The sequence below is a fragment of the Leucoraja erinacea genome, chromosome 3 (assembly GCF_028641065.1).
Source record: "Leucoraja erinacea ecotype New England chromosome 3, Leri_hhj_1, whole genome shotgun sequence".
NCBI lineage: Eukaryota > Metazoa > Chordata > Chondrichthyes > Rajiformes > Rajidae > Leucoraja > Leucoraja erinaceus.
Genome location: NC_073379.1, coordinates 47,650,748 through 47,675,120, shown reverse-complemented (window position 1 = coordinate 47,675,120; position 24,373 = coordinate 47,650,748). Strand labels below are relative to the sequence as shown.

General features: G+C 43.1%; 1 protein-coding gene across 22 annotated transcripts in view; it reads right to left on the bottom strand.

The window, feature by feature from the left end:
* Nucleotides 1-24,373, bottom strand: part of LOC129695551 (receptor-type tyrosine-protein phosphatase delta-like) — a 570,848-nt gene that overhangs the window by 233,650 nt on the left and 312,825 nt on the right. The window lies entirely within an intron of this gene.

Below are 24,373 nucleotides of genomic sequence, written 5' to 3'. Positions count from 1 at the left end.
CTGGATAGATTTAAGAGAGAGTTAGATAGAGCTCTAGGGGCTAGTGGAATCAATGGATATGGGGAGAAGGCTCATTGATTATTGATTGGGAATGATCAGCCATGATCACAATGAATGGCGGTGCTGGCTCGAAGGGCCGAATGGCCTCCACCTGCACCTGTTTTCTATCTTTCTATGCCATGGTTTAATTCAGGAGAGCCTGTACTTTCAGTGGAATGGAAAGGATCCTATCCCTAGGCACAATCTTGATGGTGAATTATCCCCCAATACCTTATCTTTCTCCAGTCCATTTTAGCAGAAGTTGGCATCTGCAAACTGCCGTTAAGCAAAATAATGTGGCATACATCCATTCTTTGAGTTTTAGGTCAACATCTGACTTAACCCCTAAGTCAAAAGGGAAGATAGGTAGAGCTGGTTTCTCTCTCCATTAGGGAATGTGCATCCTAATGCATGAGGATCAGTGGCCATTTTGCGTGAGACAATTCACGTGCAAGATATTGACAGGCTGTAGGGGCTTGGGCTAGGAGTGGGAGAATTGTACCTGGAGATATGAGATGCTAGGCAGTGGAAAGGATGAGGGTGAGGGAAAAGAGAACAATTTGCATGAAAAGAATACCGAGAGAAGATAATTCACATGGAGAGGACATCAAAGGGAGGTTTCACAGAGAGAGATAGATAGATAGATAGATAGATAGATAGATAGATAGATAGATAGATAGATAGATAGATAGATAGATAGATAGATAGCCTTTATTGTCATTCAGACCGAAGTCTGAACAAAATTTCATCAGTCATACATATAATACAATAAAAACAATAAAAACAACAATAAGCACATATTAACATCCACCACAGTGAGTCCACCCAACATCTCCTCACTGTGATGGAGGCAAAAGTCTTAGGTCTGCAGTCTCTTCCCTCCTCTTCTCCCTCTGCACTGAGGCGATACCCCCCCCCCCGGGCGATGTTACAAATCAGTCCCGCGGCTCAAACACCGCGGCCCGGGGTGTTCGAAGCTGCCGCCCACCAGTCCTGCAAACGCAGCCGCTGGCCCACGGCCGAACCTCGGACTCAGGCCACCACCGCCAGAACACCGTCCCAGCCACCCTCACGTGAGTACCGCACCGTCTTCAGCCTCGGGCTGGGCCACCCCAACATGGGCGCCAAACCTCCCCCGAGCCGGGCTGCCCGACTTGGGCGTGCCCGACTTGGGCGTCCCTTCTCCCCGAGCTCGGCCGCAACGACGTGAGCCTCATTCCATCCTCGGGCTGGCCGCCCTCACAGGAGCATCACAACCTCTCACGTGAGCACTGTTCCAGCCCTGAGCCGGACCGCACTCACGGGAGCGAGCTCAGGGCGAGTCCTGACGGACTCTGCCTCCGGAGCCTCGAGGTCCATTAGGCCTCTGCGCAGACGGAGGCAGAGAAGGGGAATACGACCAAAAAGTCGCATTTCCCCCGCAGGGAGAAACTGCAAACCCCGCTACAACCACCCCCCCCCCAAAACACAAACTAAGAACCAAAATCTAGACTAACCAAAACGAAATAAACAACACAAAAAACACAAACAAACGGGACTGCCGGTGAGCCGCTGCTGCCAGTGCAGCGCCGCCACTCCGATCAGGCAAAACAAATAGGGAGATACACAGGGAATTGCCCATGCTGGAATCTTGAGTAAAACACAAATTGCTGGAAAGCTCAGTGGGTCAGGCAGCATTTGTAGAAAGAATGAACAGGTGACATTTTGGGTTTGAACCCTTCTTCAGACTGATTTTGTAATAGGTGGGAGAAAGCTGGAAAAGAGAGGTGGAGCCAGGACTAATCTGAAGAAGAGTCCTGACCCAAAATGTTAATTGCAATTCCCTTCAGGGATAAGATGGCTGTTGGAATATAGAAGGGGACCATAACATTGCTGGCTGTGATAAGATAGGGACGGATGTGGGGAGTGAGTGGAGCAATCCAACAATGTACATTAACCTGGGGGTTGTAACGGGGTTTGCAGTCTCTCCCTGTGGGGGAAATGCGACTTTTTGGTCATATTCCCCTTCTCTGCCTCCGTCTGCGCAGAGGCCTAATGGAGCTGGCGACCTCGAGGCTCCGGAGGCAGAAACGTCAGCCATTCCTTCTCTCCAGAGATGCTGCCTGTCCCGCTGAGTTACTCCAGCATTGTGTGTCCACAGCAGATCTCCATTTCCTGGCAACACGGCAGAGAAAGTTCATTCCGTTCAAGTAGCATCAAAGCAGCCCTCAAGCTGCCATAGATCTTCACAAATGTTGGACAGAAGGTCTACGAATCCCTGCACCGATTGCAAACAGACAAGAACATTGCAAAGAGTATAACATCTCTGCCATTATAGTAACTGATTATTTAGTTTTGCATTTATTATGTTGCAGATAAACTTTACCAAAAGATTTGGAGGAATTCAGCCCCACTGACTTTAGAGTTGGAAATCACTGGTTTGCTCAAGTCATAGAGGGGCTAAAATACAGCTCAAAGTGATTCACAATTAATGTAATAGCCCTCTTCCAGTTATCATATTGGATGTTGCATGCTTAATGACAATAGTCATTACAATGTTAAAAATAATGTGCCTAAAGTTGAAGAGGCTGGGGCAATTGTGATGTTTTATGCACGCACAAATGTCAATTTTCACAGGGTAAACGCGCAAAAGTGTACATTTCTGAATGCAGCATTCACATTCTACTTCATCTCCCCAGTAATGGAGGTGAAAAAAGAGTATATATTTATTAATGGTCTGGAGGATTTCTTTTCCAAACTTCTGAGTCAGTCAAGGATGAATGCATCCTTGAAACTTTGGTCCCTTATATCCAGAGGCATAATTGCTATCAGTTGGCGTCAATGATCCTTACAATAATAAAGCATCGAAGCATGTGTTCCACCTAATCTTTCACTGAGATATCTAACTGCACTCTGCAAACATGAGCTCTCACACGCACACACTGACATGCCGAGATGATATCGTTTCAGCAAGAACATTTTGGGATAAACAACAACACAAACCAGTGAGAACATGAAGGTGAATATCTTTACAGCATGTCATCGCTTCACTCACCTAATTCTAGTTGTTTTGTACTTTGGAATAATTCCACCAGCTTCTGCACACCTCCAGTTGTCTCAATAATACGATTTGCCCACTCAACTATTTTAAGACATGTCCTTCCAGTCGCTTGCCATTTTAATAAACAATCCCACTCCCATTGTGAACTTACTAATTCTGGCCCGTTGCACTGTTACAACAAGGCCAAATATAAACGTATCTTCTGTCTGGTTACATTGTAGCCCCCTGTACTCAATCAATCAGCATGGAAACAGGCCCTTCAACCCAACGATTCCACACCGATGATTGATCACATGTTCACACTAGTTTTATGTTATCCCACTTTTGTGTCCACTCTCTGCACACTAGGAGCAATTTACAGAGGCCAATTAACCAACAAACCCACACGCCTTTAGGATGTGGGATTAGTTGAATTTGTTGGATTCTACAACTTTTAGGTAACTTGCTCTTTCTTTGTCTTTAAATCAGAACTGGCCATTTCTGTATATCATCATTTAGAATGTTTTTTTGTTTTCCATTCATATAGTCTGATGTGCTGGGCATGTTGCACAGCCTCACTATTAACCAAAGGATGATTTTGGTGAGCATGCCCGGTAGGAGGATCCCGACGAGCAGGCCTGGCTCACCCATCGCGGAACTGGGAACCCGGTGGGCAGTGTGGCTGGGCGCAGAAAGACCCAGCAGACCGCAGCCTGTAGAGGGGTAATCGCCAAGCCCGGCCCCTGCTCGTCCCCCAAAGACTGGAGTAACGAACAGGAGGGAGCCGGTGCCAACAGCCGTGAGGAGTGAGGCCGTTAGGGAAGTGAATCACGGTCTTACCTTCCACACCCTCAAGGTCGGCATCGGGTTGTGCCCCTGGGCCTCCATGATGGCCGGGCGAAAAGAGGAGCGTCAGCAGGCTGAACGATCCAGGAGCTCGCTTAGATCGAGCGCTTAGAACTAGCGCGTGGACTGGACTTTAGAAATGGTGCTAAATCGGTCGGTTCAAAAAAGATATTCACTGTGTTTTGCACATGTGGCAATAAAGCATTACAGATCAAAAGTTTCTTTATTGAACTATAGAAAATAAATAAATGATTAAACTATAGTGCTTTATTGTCGCACGTGCAAAACACAGTGAAATTATTTCTATTGAAACTATTGAACATTAACCACACTTGCCATATATACCATGGATTCACCTGCTTGGCAGGTTTGTAAACTTCCAAATGCATTATATGAGATAATGATGACAAAAGATGTCTTCCTGAGGCAGTTCAGCACTTTCTGAGGAGCCTCTGTCATATTCCATTCTGCTTCTAACACGATGGTAGTTGAAATGTTGACAGAGGTGAGTTATCACAATCCCATTTTCAAATTCCATGGGGCTATCTGATTTAGTCCTCGTGAAGTACAACATGAGAACAGGAACACAATGGAGGTAAAAGCTCTTTGCATTTTCATTAACCTTTGAATTAAATATTTGTGTAAGTTGAACACTTTTTTACACAGAACCACTTAATTCTCATTAGAACTCTTTGTTGCGGATTCATTATTATAGATTTGATGTAAGGAAAGGCCATCTGGCCAATTAAACCCACTCTATCCAGACTTGGCTAATTATTATTAATATCTCAGACATACTACTCCCTCTGTCTATGTTTATCTCACCTTTTTAAAGAAACACTTGCCCTTCGCAATAATTATTAACTCAGTTTAAAACGATGAACATGAGACTGGGCAAGCCCCCTTTATAATATGTTGGTACCAATTACCAACAATCATTTTCTTGATGAGGGTACGTAATTATATATTTGCATTTCTGAGTCCCATTTGCATTACTTTGCTAAATCATTTTACTGACTTTAAAGATAGACACAAAATGTTGGATTAACTTAGCAGGTCAGGCAGCATCTCTGGAGTAAAGGATTCAGTGGGTCGAAACCCTTATTCAGAAGCATTGAAATGGCCTTCCAGTTTTTGAAGACAACAGAAACAGCAGATATCGGTTTATCAAAAAAAGTCACAACATACTGGAATAACTCAGCTGGTCAGGCAGCTTCTGTGGAGAACATGGACGGGTGATGTTTTGGGTCGGGGCTCATCTTCAGATTGAAGAAGCGTCCCTACCCGAAACGTCACCATCCATGTTCTCCACAGATGCTGCCTGACCTGCTGAGTTATTCCAGTACATTGTGTTTTTTATTTTTTGACCTGTGTACCAGTCTCAAGAGACTTAAAAATAGCCTGATCTAATCCTTTTTAATGCATTGCCTACTAGGTGGGGTGAACAAAACTAAACTCATTATGATAATTATTCTGTGCATTAATAGGATAACGCCATTATATGTTCAGCCATGACTTCCATGTAATATCCCTGTGTCCAAGATATGGACAGTGATTCACAACAATCAGATACTTCAGAGGGTGACTAATGACCCACTTTCAATTCCTTCACTTTGTCTATATGTCTCTGTTTTACACCAGATGCATTTATTTACTGCTATCTGTTCACATTTATATCACTTTACACTTATGCCTGATTTAATACTATACTACTGTACTAGAATCAACCAGTTCCAGATATTTTGCAGCTTTAATGATGAGCATAAATGTGCTGTGGAATACCACTGATTACCACCACACAGATCATTCATCCTGACATCAGACTTTGCACCACCTCTCTCTCTTGCTGTCTCTCTGTCTCTCTCTCTCTTTCTCTGTCGTTCACACCCTCCACATCCACTCCTCCGCTCTTTCAAGCATTTGCCTCTGCAATCACAAGAGGTGCAACACCTGCCGCTACACATCCTCCCTCATCTCCATCCAGGGACAGATATTCATCTGCATATCTTCTAACCTCAGCTATCGCATTTGGTGCTCTCGATGTAGCCTCCTCAATATTGGTGAGACCAAACGCATCTGAGGTGGCCAAGCACCAGCACTCTGGTCACTTTGCCCATTTGTACTATATTCTCGAGAAATTGCAGGCATAGAAACATAGAAACATAGAAATTAGGTGCAGGAGTAGGCCATTCGGCCCTTCGAGCCTGCACCGCCATTCAATATGATCATGGCTGATCATCCAACTCAGTATCCCGTACCTGCCTTCTCTCCATACCCCCTGATCCCCTTAGCCACAAGGGACACATCAACTACCCTCTTAAATATGGCCATTAACTGGCCTCAACTACCCTCTGTGGCAGAGAGTTCCAGAGACCACCACTCTCTGTGTGAAAAAAGTTCTTCTCATCTCGGTTTTTAAAGGATTTCCCCCTTATCCTTAAGCTGTGACCCCTTGTCCTGGACTTCCCTAACATCGGGAACAATCTTCCTGCATCTAGCCTGTCCAACCCCTTAAGAATTTTGTAAGTTTCTATAAGATCCCCTCTCAATCTCCTAAATTCTAGAGAGTATAAACCAAGTGTATCCAGTCTTTCTTCATAAGACAATCCTGACATCCCAGGAATCAGTCTGGTGAACCGTCTCTGCACTCCCTCTATGGCAATAATGTCCTTCCTCAGATTTGGAGACCAAAACTGTACGCAATACTCCAGGTGTGGTCTCACCAAGACCCTGTACAACTGCAGTAGATCCTCCCTGCTCCTATACTCAAATCCTTTTGCAATGAAAGCTAACATACCATTCGCTTTCTTTACTGCCTGCTGCACCTGCATGCCTACCTTCAATGACTGGTGTACCATGACACCCAGGTCTCGCTGCATCTCCCCCTTTCCCAATCGGCCACCATTTAGATAATAGTCTGCTTTCCCGTTTTTGCCACCAAAATGGATAACCTCACATTTATCCACATTATACTGCATCTGCCAAACATTTGCCCACTCACCCAGCCTATCCAAGTCACCTTGCAGTCTCCTAGCATCCTCCTCACAGCTAACACTGCCCCCCAGCTTAGTGTCATCCGCAAACTTGGGAGATATTGACTTCAATTCCCTCATCCAGATCATTAATATATATTGTAAATAGCTGGGGTCCCAGCACTGAGCCTTGCGGTACCCCACTAGTCACTGCCTGCCATTCTGAAAAGGACCCGTTTACTCCTACTCTTTGCTTCCTGTTTGCCAGCCAGTTCTCTATCCACATCAATACTGAACCCCCAATGCCGTGTGCTTTAAGTTTGTATACCAATCTCTTATGTGGGACCTTGTCGAAAGCCTTCTGGAAGTCCAGATACACCACATCGACTGGTTCTCCCCTATCCACGCTACTAGTTACATCCTCGAAAAATTCTACAAGATTCGTCAGACATGATTTACCTTTCGTAAATCCATGCTGACTTTGTCCAATGATTTCAACAATTTCCAAATGTGCTGCTATCCCATCTTTAATAACTGACTCTAGCAGTTTCCCCACTACCGATGTTAGACTAACTGGTCTGTAATTCCCCATTTTCTCTCTCCCTCCCTTCTTAAAAAGTGGGGTTACGTTTGCTACCCGCCAATCTTCAGGAACTACTCCAGAATCTAAAGAGTTTTGAAAGATTATTACTAATGCATCCACTATTTCTGGAGCTACTTCCTTAAGTACTCTGGGATGCAGCCTATCTGGCCCTGGGGATTTATCGGCCTTTAATCCATTCAATTTACCCAACACCACTTCCCGGCTAACCTGGATTTCACTCAATTCCTCCAACTCCTTTGACCCGCGGTCCCCTGCTATTTCCGGCAAATTATTTATGTCTTCCTTAGTGAAGACGGAACCAAAGTAGTTATTCAATTGGTCCGCCATATCCTTGTTCCCCATGATCAACTCACCTGTTTCTGACTGCAAGGGACCTACATTTGTTTTAACTAATCTCTTTCTTTTCACATATCTATAAAAACTTTTGCAGTCAGTTTTTATGTTCCCTGCCAGTTTTCTTTCATAATCTATTTTCCCTTTCCTAATTAAGCCCTTTGTCCTCCTCTGCTGGTCTTTGAATTTCTCCCAGTCCTCAGGTATGCTGCTTTTTCTGGCTAATTTGTACGCATCACCCTTCGCTTTGATACTATCCCTGATTTCCCTTGTTATCCATGGATGTACTACCTTCCCTGATTTATTCTTTTGCCAAACTGGGATGAACAATTTTTGTAGTTCATCCATGCAGTCTTTAAATGTCTTCCATTGCATATCCACCGTCAACCCTTTTAGAATTAATTGCCAGTCAATCTTGGCCAATTCACGTCTCATACCCTCAAAGTTACCTTTCTTTAAGTTCAGAACCATTGTTTCTGAATTAACAATGTCACTCTCCATCCTAATGAAGAACTCAACCATATTATGGTCACTCTTGCCCAAGGGGGCACGTACAACAAGATTGCTAACTAACCCTTCCTCATTACTCAATACCCAGTCTAAAATAGCCTGCTCTCTCGTTGGTTCCTCTAAATGTTGATTTAGATAAATATCCCGCATACATTCCAAGAAATCCTCTTCCTCAGCACCCCTGCCAATTTGATTCACCCAATCTATATGTAGATTGAAGTCACCCATTATAACTGTTTTGCCTTTGTCGCACGCATTTCTAATTTCCTGTTTGATACCATCTCCAACTTCACTACTACTGTTAGGTAACCTGTACACAACACCCACCAGCGTTTTCTGCCCCTTAGTGTTTCGCAGCTCTACCCATACCGATTCCACATCCTCCAAACTAATGTTCTTCCTTTCCATTGGATTAATCCCCTCTCTAACCAGTAACGCTACCCCACCTCCTTTTCCTTTCTCTCTATCCCTCCTGAATATTGAATATCCCTGGATGTTCAGCTCCCAGCCTTGGTCACCCTGGAGCCATGTCTCCGTGATCCCAACTATATCATAGTCATTAATAGCTATCTGCACATTCAACTCATCCACCTTATTACGAATGCTCCTTGCATTGAGACACAAAGCCTTCAGGCTTGTTTTTACAACACTCTTACCCCTTATACAATTATGTTGAAAAGTGGCCTTTTTTGATTTTTGCCCTGGTTTTGTCTGCGTGCCACTTTTACTTTTCACCTTGCTACCTATTTCCAGTTGTGGATGTAGTCCAGTCCATCACACAATCACTGGATTCCCCCCCATTTACTCCGCATGCGCTTCACGCTGCCTCGGGAAACCAGCAAACATAACTTTTGAGTTATTCCAGCATTTTATTACTTCAATGTTACCAATGACTATACGCTAGTCATTCCCTCCTCCCCTCTCCCATCGGGCTGAAGACTCAAAAGCTTAAAAGCATGTATCACCAGATTAAGGAACAGATTTTTCCCCACTGTTCATAGACTGTTGAATGGTTCTTCTGTAAACTAGTGTGCAGTCCTGATCACCCACTGTACCTCATTGCACTATTTTTCATGCACTTTAACTGCGAATGTAACAATTTAACTGTATATTACACATACATTAGTGCATATAATAACCTATATCTGCCACTGGCAATTTTCTCTTTGCACTATTTGTTGTACTCATGTAATGACATGATTATAGCCATCTATAACATGGTCTTGACAAGATAGCAGATAAACAATGTTTTTCAATGTATCTCGGTGCACATGATAACAAGAAAACCAATATGATTACCAATCGTTCCTTGGTCAGATGTTAGCAGTATATCTATTTCCATCAATAACTTCAGGTACCACTATATTACCTATGGCCTGCTCAAGCTTGGAAACTAATTCTTCACATCACACCAGGGCCAGGAGTTTTGCAATCATATAATTCTTCCAAATTCTGCAAAACATACTCTTTGTGAATTCCCAGTTGTGTTCTGCACTGTTTCACTCAATTATCTGTGCATAGAATTCCACCAATAGAACTCCTTAGTGCAAACGAAAGTGGAAAATCTATTCAGCACTTTTGACAATGTTATTTTTACCCAATTATCCTTCACTGGACCCAACAGATTTGTAACCCTTTGACAATAGTCAGCATCGGTATAACATTTTTGTCTCACCTGCTGTTGCTTTCTGAGATTTCTCTCAGCTGCAAATTTGAAAGATGTACCAATGTTTATAAATAAGAAAATGATCCTAAATGTATATTATGAAAGATTATGATCGAACTGTCCTTTTAAAAATAGCAATTTGTAGATAAAGGCAGAGGCAATTTTCTTCATAACTTGCAGAAAACTGTAAGAATATCTTGCATTTATTTTCTCAACATGGCACATCACAAACTCAATCATATTTTCCAGAATCTCTCAACACTTGTACAGGCTAGAGAGATTCACAATGTTGCCAACGGCTCTCTATTTCAATTGCAATTTTGCTGCAGTAGAATCATATAAATTATACTGACAAGTTTTCAATTCCATCTGTTTTCCTGTTGACCTGTTTGTTTCTTCAGCTGTGGACAAAGTATTCACTGAATTTCTCTGATGTTTCACTGCTGGGTGCCGTGCACTTCAGTAGAATCTAATGTTATGTCATACCACCAGATCAATTGTGGCTCACTTGTCTTTTATCTGTGACAATAACTAAGATGGGAAGTGAGTTGGACAATCTGTTTGCAAATTCATTTGTGGGATGTGAGCATCACTGGCAAGGCCAGAATTGATTGCATATCCTTCAGTGCCTATGGGAACCACCTTTTTGAAGGTCGCTGTCCTGCTGCTGAACGTAATCCACTATGTGGCTGGGTAGAGGTCCAGATTTGAGACTGCGAATGATGAAGAAATGCCAATGTATTTCCAAGCCAAGATGGTGTGCAACTTGGAGCCCATCCTATAGTTAGCTTCCGTAAAATGGAAGCAAACATTAGATATCTTCAAAGAATGAAGACTTAACCTGTTGGACTTGATATGCCATCTGCAGCCACCAACACTGCAGTGAGTCCTCGCACTGCCCACAGTATAATGCCCAGGTCACATGCAAGTTTACAAGTGGATTGGAATTCACACCCTCAGCTCCCTCAACAGCAAGAGAAATCAGCATGCATCACAGTTACATTTTCAATGTTAACTGCACCGCCTAACAAGCATTGGTGCAGAAAGCTCTGTTTCGGCTAAAGACCTTTAGATGCTTCCTTCACAAAGATACACGCATGTATACACAACTGACTTTCATAACCCAACCCAGTTAGCACTTCAACTGAGCTTTATCTTCTCCTTTATGCCTTTAAATCAGTAAGTATTTTCATGCAATTACACAGGATTGGCAACGTTTGACTTAATGGGCATTTGCTCATTAATCCAGTAGAGACCAAGACTTTACCTTGGAAGACTAAAGGAAGAAATTAGAATCTCACACAAAAGACACTTCAAGTTAAACTTGAATAGTATGTTGTTGTTGTTTGCTTCACGTACCCTACCCCTTTATATCTCTAATTCTTCCCAATCCAGGGACCATTCTTCCCCATTAAGCCTCAATAAAGAGACACTGTGCCTTCAGAATCCCTCTAAAATGGGAATTTACTGTTGCACAGTTATAATGCGTTTCATTAAGTCAATTAGGCATGAGCTGGACCACATCAGTTAATTCAGCAATACAATGCCAAGAGTTCAAAAGACTTTGTCATTAAAATCAAGTGCTCTCGAGACAGATGAAGAGGTTAATTCTGCACGGAGACCCAGAGCTTCATTAGTAATATTCTTGCTGTAGAGCATTCCTGCAAACCATTCTGCCAACTACAATTATTGAAGCAGCACCTGAGGTCAGCTCATTTAGACCTGATAAAGCTCGTGGCTTTATACTGCTACTGCCTGGCAAAAGCTGAATGACTAATAAAGATAATTGAAAAGTCGAACATAAGTGTGAAAATGCTGGTTTCCAGTTGTAAGGGATTAGTAGTAATATTTCTGCAAGGTAAAGAACAGTTTTAATTTTCCTTGAAGACAAAAGGAACTGCAGATGCAGGTTTACAAAAAAGATACAAAGTGCTGGAATAACTCAGTGGGCCAGGCAGCATCTCTGGAGAGAAGGAATAGGTTGTCTGAAGAAAGGTCTTGACCCAAAGCATCACCCATTCCTTCACTCCACAGATGCTGCCTGTCCCACTGAGTTCCACCAGCATTTTGTGCTGACCTTCGGTGTAAACCAGCATCTGCAGTTCCTTCCTGCACATGAATGGGTGTTGTTTCCTATTGGGACACTTCTTCAGAGTCAAGAAGAGTCCCGACCTGAAACGTCACCTATCCATGTTCTCCAGAGATGCTGTCTGGCCCGCTGAGTTACTCCAGCACTTTGTGTCTTTTATTGAAACAAAACTACACATTTTTATTAAGATGTCCTGTCCACTCTCTCTGAATAATCTGGTTTAAATGGCATAAAGGTACATAACAAGTGCATAGAAACATCCCATTGGCATAAAAATATTAATACGAGTGTCAGGGGTTAAGGGGTGAAGACAGGAGAATGGGGTTAGTAGAGAGAGATAGATCAGCCATGATTGAATAGCAGAGAAGACGATGACCTAATTTTGCGCCTATCACATACAACCTTATGATCTTATGTGGCATGAAGGGACTTTTAAATGTGCCTCCTGGAGGCCAGGGTATGCTTGAAAATTTTTGAAGAGTTATCCAGAACTCTCTGAATAGGCATAAATGTACCCTTTCACCTTGAGGGAACTGCCTGTTTTTGGGGGGGACCTCTTGGGATCTGAGTCTTGACCCAGATCAAAACATTACTGACACTAGTACAATCATGAATATCCCACCAATTTTATGGCAACTGGTAGTCCGGCACCTCCTTTAATCCAGACAAAATTACGGACAAAATTTGGACAAAAATAGCATTCTCTCCCAGGCCAAAACATTTAAGCTCTAACCACACACATTCAGTCCAATGGGTAAATCAAACCATTCGTATGCCCATCACCAGATTTCTCTCAGGTGAAGAAATTAGTGGGGAGAACAGCAAAAACAATTCCAGATTGTTTTCAAAGCTCCAAGGGAAGGTTCAACATTCCAAGGAGTTAGTGGGAATTTTTGAGAACAGGCCATTTAAAATGGGGAAAGAACATGCAGATGGTGCTAAAATCTAACAGCAATTGGGCTCAAGACTGGTGAAAATCACCGAAGGAGCGTACTTCCAACCACTTTGCCCAATGGCACCATCAAGCAACTTCTACTCCATCTGTGGCATTGACCTAATTAGTCAACTCAAAATGAATGACTTAGCTTTCCCACTGGGCTGTCTGCATGTCATAGCTTAAATGCTGAGAACTTTGGCCTGGGAGAAGATGCTGCTGTTGGTTTGCCTATCCTGCCAGTGGATTTGGAGGTCTTGGAGGACCCATGAGATGTACCTGTTTGGTGCTTTGATGTGCCTGCTGTGTATATCTGACAAGTATTTAGACGTTAGGCTTCAGAGATACTGTGCGGAAACATTCCCTTCTGTCCCCGCCAATGTGATGACCCCATACACTAACACTACCCTACCTATTAGGGGCAATGTTACCAAAGCCAATTAACCTACGTCTTTTTAGTGTGGGAGGAAAATGGAACACCCAGAGAAAACACACGCGGTCACAAGGAGAACGTACAAACTCCGTACAGACAGCACCTGTAGTCATGATCAAACCTGGGTCGTTGGCGCTATAAGGCAGCAACTCTACTGAGCCATTCTGCCGCACAAAGAGTTAGCAAGTTAAAATGATACTTCTGATATCCAAATTAAAGTTAAGATTCCATCACACACGTAAGATGCTAGAAACAAATACCTTGCAAGGAAATAATCCAATTGAGTAATCCATGTAGCATGATTAATATTCATGATTATTATATAATTGGATTAATAATTCAAATTCAGTGATATTCTGTTGTCTAATACATAAAATCATTCAGGATTATGTATTGTTACACTTTTTTATACTCACAAATTCAAAGTGACCACAATAACGTTGAGAAAATTACTATAATGACCCAGCAGAGCTCACTGAATATTTCCTTTTCATTGGTAGGTAATTCAGTGTCATATTTTGGTTTGAAGGTGACAGCAGCAAAAGGGAGCAGAAGGTTGTTCTACATGTTTTGCCATAACATTGCAAAGGAAGCTTCATCTGCATGTTGAACAAGCAATATTAACAGGCTGGACTTCCAGAATTGCCAGCATAAACCACATGAGTACATCAATGGTAACTGAACTGTAACAGGAGAGGCTTTTGGAGCTGGCTTCATTTTTAAGCCAACAACATTAAATCTGCTCTGCGAGTTTTCAATGCTGCCTTAACATGAATACCTTCACGATAGCTTTTTATGTTTAAATGCAGGAGATTGGGATGTTCTTGTAACTATCTGGAGCATATGTTGCTGACAATAATAAGGTTAGCTTTCATTACAGTTATAAAAATTATATTTGTACATTTGCAAGGCATTCTGATGTTATATACTCTATTTTGTTTGCTAAATAATTTACAGAAGTTATTCCGCCATGCAGCCAATAACAAATAGCTGGAGCTGTATTGTGAGTGAGGTAATATAAGGCCTGCCACCAGAGGGTCTGTCGAGGAGAAATTTAGACACTTCCAGACAAACGTCTGGTTTAGGACAACAAGAAAGTGGACTATTAGCCTGGACATCATGAAGATGCACAAGCTCTTGTCTTTATGTCAGAAATAGAGCAGTCCTGTTATTACTTCTCCCTTTGGGATCACTCAGTGCTACAAACTGCATACAGCCAGCCTGTTGCCACACATTAGACACAGGACATGAATTTTGCACAAGAACAGATGGGCCAGAGGATCAAAATAAGGCCTTGGACCCCAGTTCAATGCAAGCTGCAAATGCCTACATTTGTGAACAATTCAATGGCAACATGGACACAAATATGCAAAGGAATAATGCTCAAACAAGTAAAGGGAGAAGGGTGCAATGGGGTTCGTGGGGTGGAAGAAATTTAACATATTGGAGGTAGAGGACCACTCTAATTACTCTTGGCTCCAGAAGAAGTTTCCCCCCTCCCCCAAATAATTGCTCTCAATTGTAACACAGGGGTCACTGAGAATCCTGAACAGGACACATCTGACGCCTGCTCTTTTTAATCCTGAAGAAATATTGAAAAAGGATTGTTTACAAGAAATGGATGGCTCCCAATGTTGAACACTGAAGAAAGCATACACCTGTTTCAGTGAAGTCCCGATGCATGGTCTCATCCCAGGCCGAGGGGAATGGGCTGCATAGCCGAGAACAAAGGGGGACCCGGCATGTGAGTGGAGGGGAGGGGCACTGAGAACAAAGGGGGACCCGGCATGGGAGGGGTCGCCGAGAATAAAAGGGGATGAGTACTTTTTGTAACTTTCTCTGTGTCTTTGTCTAACTCTTTTGTGTGCTTAGAATGCAAAACACAAAGAATTTCTCTGCACCTAGATAGGTACAAATGACAATAAAGTTTCACCAACATCATCATTCACCTTTTGCTGCTTGACCTGCTGAATTCTGCTGGCATTCAGCGTTTTTTTTTTCCAGTTTTAGAAACATACTAACATAGAAACATAGAAAATAGGTGTAGGCCATTCGGCCCTTCGAGCCAATATGATCTTGGCTCATCATCCAAAATTAATACCCCGTTCCTGCTTTTTCCCCATATCACTTGATACCAATAGCCCTAAGAGCTAAATGTAATTCCCTCTTGAAAATAATCTCAATAATGCCTTACTTTTGATGAAATTCAGCGAGCAAACGCGATAATTCCCGATATTTTGGACCTTTAAATCTCCACGGCAAATGTCCGCTGTTCACTTCCCCTGGATTGGCACCTTCAGCTCCCTCTTTAATTTACCTTAGTTTCTATCTTTTTTTTAAATTGTAAATCTAGGTAGCAGTGCCTCACGGTCACCCCGACTGGCACAATAAATTGCAGATCAAAACCTGGCCGTTTTCTATGTTTTTAACGGGTGGGAAAGTGCGTGTTTTCCCATCCACTAACATGTACCGGATGTCTAGCATGTCCTCCACTTGAGATTTTCGGTCACGTGGGTGCGGATCTACGCTCCAGTGACCTTTCGTGAAATCACCCTATTATCAAAGGTCAAAGGTGCATTTCATATCCTTTAGTTTTCATTGGATTATTATCAGAATGAAACTAGAAGTTCTTATAATCTCTTTTACATACAAACTTATTAATGGCAGGGAAAAGTCACATCAGAAGGATGAGTCCGGCCTTCTGTAATGTGGCATAAAGCCACAGGAGTATTTCAAAATTCAACCCACTTTCATCTAACATCTTCAATGTTTTATTCTAATCCTCCTAAAAAGAATACAATCCATCTGATCTTACATCTTCTTCACTCAGATTCTTTAACCCTGAGTAAGGGTGACACAGTGGTGCAACTAGAAATGCCACCTCTTTGCAGTGCCAGAGACCAGGGTTCAATCCTGACCTCAGGTGCTGTCTTCATAGGATTTGCACCCTCTCCCCGTGACCGTACTGGTTTCCTCTGATTGCTTCCCACACCTCAGAGATGCCAGGGTTGGTAGGTTAATTGGACAATCTCCATTGCTTCCAAAGTGTGCAGCGGAGTGATAGAATCTGGGAAGGCGATGAGAGTGCGGGGAACATAAAAAAATGACATGAATGTAGGATTAGTGTAAATGGGTGGTTGATGGTCAGTGTGGACAGTGAGCCAAAGGTCCTGTAATTTTCTCCCTCTGACTATGATGTGAATGCATGCAGTCCCTCATTTGCTTTATTCAACATTAAAGCACAATAAAGGGAAGATTAATACAAGTGTCCCACATTTTGGTATGACTCCTGTATCCCACCCCTACTAAAAAGACCACCACATGCCTTCCCCAAGGCTTACTAACTACTCTTTTTAGGAATGCATAAAGATATCTCACTGTGGAAACAAGAACTGCAGATGCTGGTGTACACAAAAGCAGACAAAGTGCTGGAGTAACTCAGTGGGTCAGGCAGCATATCCGGGGATCATGGATTGGTGATGTTTTGGGTTGGGACCCTTCTTCAGGCAGATGTCTCGTTTGCCAGTGGATTGTCAGGAAATCCTCACTAGCTAAAGATGTACTGCAGATTCCCTTCTTAAAGGATGTAATACAAAAAGGAAAATAAATCAGAAAGAATTTCCTTGAAAGAACCATTTTCAAAAATGTAATTGCTACTTTAATCATATTCCCTATCCATGTGATTTCACAAAGCAAATGAAAAACTACTTCATTAATGCATTTTGTTAGTGATAAAAAGCGATGTTACTCTGCTGGAAGCACGTTGCAAGTGTCTTCTGAATGATCATGGGATTTTCATTGCAGATGATCTATATAAGGAGTTCTTGGAAACATAAATTAAGCAAAACTGTAACGGATGTTTAATTGTAATGGTAGTTCCATATTCCTGAAGCAACTGCCTAGGTATTTATAAAAGTGACAGTCAAAGGTCCGGCAATAAATTGCAAAGTGTAAACATATTGCCAATGTTAGTTGAACACTGTGGACCGTAATAAACATACTCTATCAGAGCAGCTGCAATAAACCATCTTCAAGGTTTTTAATATACAAGCAGCACTGGTGACAGTGTGAAATTGTCTTCACTAATGGAGGCCTATTTCAAGAGTGCAGTGATAAAAGGGATGCTGGGGTGATAAATAAAGCAAGTGGGTGACCTCATGACTCTTCCAGTCAGCCCCACAATACCAGCTTTTACAAATGGGAAATAAATTGCACTAAAACTGAGTCTGTAGGTTTTGGATCCAATTCTTAAAGGGTTCATTATGATCAGCAAGAATACAGGCTGCCAAGGTATCCTGGCACAGAGTTTGACATTTTAAAGCAAATTCTTCAAACCAATTTACTACTCTGAGTAAGGCTCCCTGGAGAATCCCAATAATAGTTCTTTCTACCTCTTGTTATTGTAGCATTAGCGGTGCTCCTTTTCAACACAATGTGTAAGTATACTGATACTTGCAATATCATTTTAATGCAATGGGTTATCAGTTTATTGCATGAAAAAGAAATGTTAAAAAATAAAAGCACAATCAAAACATAATGCTCCCAAACCTTGTTCACATTTTCTCTCTTTTGTAAATTGTTTGTGGGTGGCACAGTGGTGCAAGTGGGCTGCATAGTGGTGCAACTGCCTTACATAGTGGTAGAATTGCTGCCTTACAGTGCCAGATACCTGGGTTCAATCCTGACTACGGTTGATGTCCGCATGGAGTTTGTACGCTCTCCTTATGTCCACGTGGATTTCCTCCGGGTTCTCCAGTTTCCGCCCACACTCCAAAGACGTACAGGTTTGTAGGTTAACTGGCTGCCCCGCAAACAGATTAGTTTTAGTGCTACAGCTCATTATTTAATAGATTTAGTAATTATCATTGAGCCATACAGCACCAACTCCAGTATTGGTAAAGCTGCATCAGTCGTCAGACGAATGCAGCCAATATGGTCTAGTGGCGAGATATCCAAGATGCTAAAAGTCAAGCTCTTCCAGTTCGTAGTCCTCCCTACAGCCCTCTATGCCAATGAGATATGGAAAATCAATGTGAAGATGAAAAATAAATTGGATTCCAACAACGCTGCTTTAGGAAGATCCTGAAGACGAGCTACAGAGACCCCATCACAAATGAGGAAATCTACCGGGAAACTGCAACAAAGAGTCTCAGCCAGGACATAGAGGTACGCAGGATGTAATTTGCAGGACATGTACTCAGAATGTGCACCTAAGATAACAATGACATGGCAACCTGACGGAAAAAGGAAAAGAGGTCCGACCAAAACTCACATGGAGGTGAACATTCCAGAAGGATTTGGAAGCCCGGGATGCAAGCCTATCGAGGGTGGAAGACGTCGCACATGACCAAACAGAATGGCAAAAGCTTGCTGCCCAATGTACTCAACAGTGTGGGAGGAAGTAAAACTTAGTCTAATACAGCACGGAATCAGGCACTTCATGCATGCCGACCAAGATGCTCCATCTAAGCTAGTCCCATTGCCTATATTTGGACCATATCACTTTAAATCTTTCCTTTTTATGTACTTCACAAGTTTACAAGTTATAGAAGTAGAATTAGGCCATTCGGCCCATCAAGTCAACCCCACCATTCAATCATGGCTGATTTCTGCCTCCTAATCCCATTTTCCTACCTTCTCCCCATAACCAGGACCCAGGAGCGGTTGGAACGGCTGGTGCAGCGTCTGGGCGGTAAGTTTAAAAACGGAGCGTGGGGGCTTTGTTCCACAGAGGCCCAGGAGCGGTTGGAACGGCCGATGCAGCGTTGCCCACTCTGCAACGTTCCATCACACTTCAAAAGAAGTGGTCTGGTGGATGCGGACTAGAGGAAGCAGCTGATTGGGAGCAACCCCAGGTTAGTATTTCTGCTTTCTGGTTAAGGGTTCAGTGAGTTAAGGGTTCAGTGAGTTAAGGGTTCAGTGAGTTAAGGGTACAGTGCTTTTTAGTAAAGGTACAGTTTAAAGGATTAAGATTTTTATAGTGGGAGTGAGTTGATTTAATTTTGGGGTAAGCCATGTCAGTTGAGATCGGCCCCATGGTTTGCTCATCCTGCAACATGTGGGAGATCAGGGATATGGTCGGTGTTCCTGATCTCCCACGTGTGCAGGAAGTGTGTCCAGCTGCAGCTCCTGGCAGACCGCACTGAACGATTGGAGCTGCGGTGGGATTCACACTGGAGCATCCACGATGCTGAGAAAGTCGTGAATAGCACGTACAACGAGTTGGTCACACCGCAGGTAAAAGTTAAGCGGACAGAAAGGGAACGGGTGGCCAATAGCCAGCGTAGCAGTAGGCAGGTAGTGCAGGAGTCCCCTGTGGTCATCTCCCTCCTAAACAGATATACCATTTTGGATACTGTTGGGGGAGATGGCTCATCAGGGGAAGGCAGCAGCAGCCAAGTTCATGGCACCATGGGTGGATCTGCGGCACAGGAGGGGAGGAAAAAGAGTGGAAGGGCAATAGTAATAGGGGATTCAATTGTCAGGGGAATAGATAGGCGTTTCCGCGGCCCCAAACGGGACTCTAGGATGGTATGTTGCCTCCCTGGTGCAAGGGTCAGGGATGTCACTGAGCGGCTGCAGACCATTCTGGAGGGGGAGTGTGAACAGCCAGTTGTCGTGGTGCACATTGGCACCAACGATATAGGTAAAAAAATGGGATGAGGTCCTACAGAATGAATTTAGGGAGCTAGGAGATAAATTTAAAAGTAGGACCTCAAAGGTAACAATCTCTGGGTTACTACCAGTGCCACGTATTAGTCAGAGTAGAAATAGGAGGATATTGCAGATGAATACGTGGCTTGAAAAATGGTGCAAGGGAGAGGGATTCAAATTTCTAGGGCATTGGAACCAGTTCTGGGGTAGGTGGGACCAGTACAAACTGGACGGTCTGCACCTTGGCTGGAATGGAACCAATGTCCTTGGGGGAGTGTTTGCTAGTGCTGTCGGGGAGGATTTAAACTAATGTGGCAGGGGGATGGGAGCATGAGCAGAGAGACAGAGAGGTGTAAAATGAGGGTAGAAGCAATAGGTAGCAAGGTGAAAAGTAAAAGTGGCAGGCAGACAAATCCAGGGCAAAAATCAAAAAGGGCCACTTTTAAACATAATTGTATAAGGGGTAAGTGTGTTGTAAAAACAAGCCTGAAGGCTTTGTGTCTCAATGCAAGGAGCATTCGTAATAAGGTGGATGAGTTGAATGTGCAGATAGTTATTAATGAATATGATATAGTTAGGATCACGGAGACATGGCTCCAGGGTGACCAAGGCTGGGAGCTGAACATCCAGGGATATTCAATATTCAGCAGGGATAGACAGAAAAAAAAAGGAGGTGGGGTTGCGTTGCTGGTTAGAGAGGAGATCAACACAATACAAAGGAAGGAGATTAGCTTGGAGGATGTGGAATCGATATGGGTAGAACTGCGAAACACTAAGGGGCAGATAACGCTAGTGGGAGTTGTGTACAGGCCACCTAACTAGTAGTGGAGTTGGGGATGGCATCAAACAGAAAATTAGAAATGCATGCAATAAAGGTAAAACAGTTATAATGGGTGACTTCAATCTACATGTAGATTGGGTGAATCAAATTGGCTGGGGTGCTGAGGAAGAGAATTTCTTGGAATGTATGCGGGATAGTTTTCTAAACCAACATGTAGTGGAACCAATGAGAGAGCAGGCTATTCTAGACTGGGTATTTGAGTAATGAGGAAGGGTTAGTTAGCACTCTTGGGCAAGAGTGACCATAATATGGTTGAGTTCTTCATTAGGATGGAGATTGACATCACTAATTCAGAAACAAGGGTTCTGAACTTCAAGAAAGGTAACTTTGAGGGTATGAGACGTGAATTGGCCAAGATAGACTGGCAATTGATTCTTAAAGGGTTGACGGTGGATATGCAATGGAAGGCATTTAAAGACTGCATGGATGAAATACAACAATTGTTCATCCCAGTTTGGCAAAATAATAAATCAGGGAAGGTAGTGCATCCATGGATAACAAGGGAAATCAGGGATAGCATTAAAACAAAAGATGAAGCATACAAATTAGCCAGAAAAAGCAGCCTACCAGAGGACTGGGAGAAATTCAGAATCCAGCAGAGGAGGACAAAGGGCTTAATTAGGAAAGGGAAAATAGATTATGAAAGGAAACTGGCAGGGAACATAAAAATTGCAAATGTTTTTATAGCTATGTGAAGAGAAAAAGATTAGTTAAAACAAATGTAGGTCCCTTGCAGTCAGAAACAGGTGAATTGATCATTGGGAACAAGGACATGGCAGACCAATTGAATAACTACTTTGGTTCTGCCTTCACTAAGGAAGACATAAATAATCTGCCGGAAATAGCAGGGGACCGGGGTTCAAATGAGATGGAGGAACTGAGTGAAAACCAGATTAGTCGGGAAGTGGTGTTAGCTAAATTGAATGGATTAAAGGCCGATAAATTCCCAGGGCCAGATAGGCTACATCCCAGAGTACTTAAGGAAGTAGCCCCAGAAATAATGGATGTATTAGTGATCATTTTTCAAAACTCTTCAGATTCTGGAGTCGTTCCTGAGGATTGGAGGGTAGCTAATGTAACCCCACTTTTTAAAAAGGGAAGGAGAGAGAAAACGGGGAATTACAGACCAGTTAGTCTAACATTGGTAGTGGGGAAACTGCTAGAGTCAGTTATTAAAGATGGGATAGCAGCACATTTGGAAAGTGGTGAAATCATTAGACAAAGTCAGCATGGATTTATGAAAGGTAAATCATGTCTGACAAATCTTATAGAATATTTCGAGGATGTAACTAGTAGAGTGGATAAGGGAGAACCAGTGGATGTGTTATATCTGGACTTTCAGAAGGCTTTCGACAAGGTCCCACATAAGAGATTAGTATGCAAACTTAAAGCACACAGTATTAGGGGTTCAGTATTGATGTGGATAGAGAACTGGCTGGCAGACAGGAAGCAAAGAGTAGGAGTAAACGGGTCCTTTTCAGAATGGCAGGGAGTGACTAGTGGGGTATCGCAAGGCTCAGTGCTGGGACCCCAGCTATTTACAATATATATTAATGATTTGGATGAGGGAATTGAATGTAACATCTCCAAGTTTGCAGATGACACGAAGCTGGGGGGCAGTGTTAGCTGTGAGGAGGATGCTAGGAGGCTGCAAGGTGACTTGGATAGGTTGGGTGAGTGGGCAAATGCATGGCAGATGCAGTATAATGTGAATAAATGTGAGGTTATCCACTTTGGTGGCAAGAACAGGAAAGTAGACTATTATCTGAATGGTGGCCGATTAGGAAAAGGGGAGATGCAACGAGACCTGGGTGTCATGGTACACCAGTCATTGAAAGTAGGCATGCAGGTGCAGCAGGCAGTGAAGAAAGTGAATGGTATGTTAGCATTCATAGCAAAAGGATTTGAGTAGAGGAGCAGGACATTCTTGCCATAGAGAGAGTAAAGAGAAGGTTCACCAGACTGATTCTTGGGATATCAGGACTCGCTAGTATTTAGAAGATTGAGGGGGAATCTTATAGAAACTTACAAAATTCTTAAGGGGTTGGACAGGCTAGATGCAGGAAGTTTGTTCCCGATGTTGGGGAAGTCCAGAACAAGGGGTCACAGTTTAAGGATAAGGGGGAAGTCTTTTAGGACCGAGATGAGAAAAACATTTATCACACAGAGAGTGGCGAATCTGTGGAATTCTATGCCACAGAAGGTAGTTGAGGCCACTTCATTGGCTATATGTAAGAGGGAGTTAGATGTGGCCCTTGTGGCTAAATCCACAGATCAGGGGGTATGGAGAGAAGGCAGGTACAGTATACTGAGTTGGATGATCTGCCATGATCATATTGAATGGCGATGCAGGCTCGAAGGGCCGAATGGCCTACTCCTGCACCTAATTTCTATGTTTCTATGTAATCGTTGATACCCATTCCAATCAATATTTTTTTCTTTCTGCCTCTAAAATATCCACTGACTTGGTCTCCACAGCCCTCTGTGGCAATGCGTTCCACAGATTAACTACTCTATAAGGACATTCCTCCTCACCTCTTTTCTAAAAGAGCGGCCTTTAATTCTGAAGAAAAAGTACTTGTCCAAGTGTCTTTTAAATGCTGTTGTAGTGCTTGCCTCAACTACCTTCCCTGGCTGCTCCATATACCCATTAACCTCTGAGTGAAAAAGTTGCCATATTAAATCTTTCCCCTCTCCATTCCTTTCATGATTTTAATCACCTCTATAAGATCACTCTTCAGCCTCTGGCGCTCCTATAAATAAAGACCTAGCCCGCCCAATTTCTACCTATTGTTCAGGCCCCCCAAGTGCTGGCAACATCCTCGTAAATCTTCTCTGCTCTCTATCCGCTCTATCTGAGGAAAGACATTCTTGCCGTAGAGGGAGCACTGAGAAGGTTCACCAGACTGATTCCTGGGATGGCAGGACTTTCATATGAAGAAAGACTGGATAGGCTCGGCTTGTACACGCTAGAATTTAGAAGATTGAGGGGGGATCTTATAGAAACTTACAAAATTCTTAAGGGGTTGGACAGGCTAGATGCAGGAAGATTGTTCCCGATGTTGGGGAAGTCCAGGACAAGGGGTCACAGTTTAGGAACCTTTTAGGACCGAGATGAGAAAATCATTTTTTACACAGAGAGTGGTGAATCTGTGGCATTCTCTGCCACAGAAGGTAGTTGAGGCCAGTTCATTGGCTATATTTAAGAGGGAGTTAGATGTGGCCCTTGTGGCTAAAGGGATCAGGGGGTATGGAGAGAATGGAGAGGGGGTATGGAGTAATGGTGGATGGTTGTTTGTCAGGTTGGAGGCCAGTGATGAGTGGGGTGCCACAGGGATCTGTGTTGGGTCCACTGTTGTTTGTCATGTACATCAATGATCTGGATGATGGTGTGGTAAATTGGATTAGTAAGTATGCAGATGATACTACGATA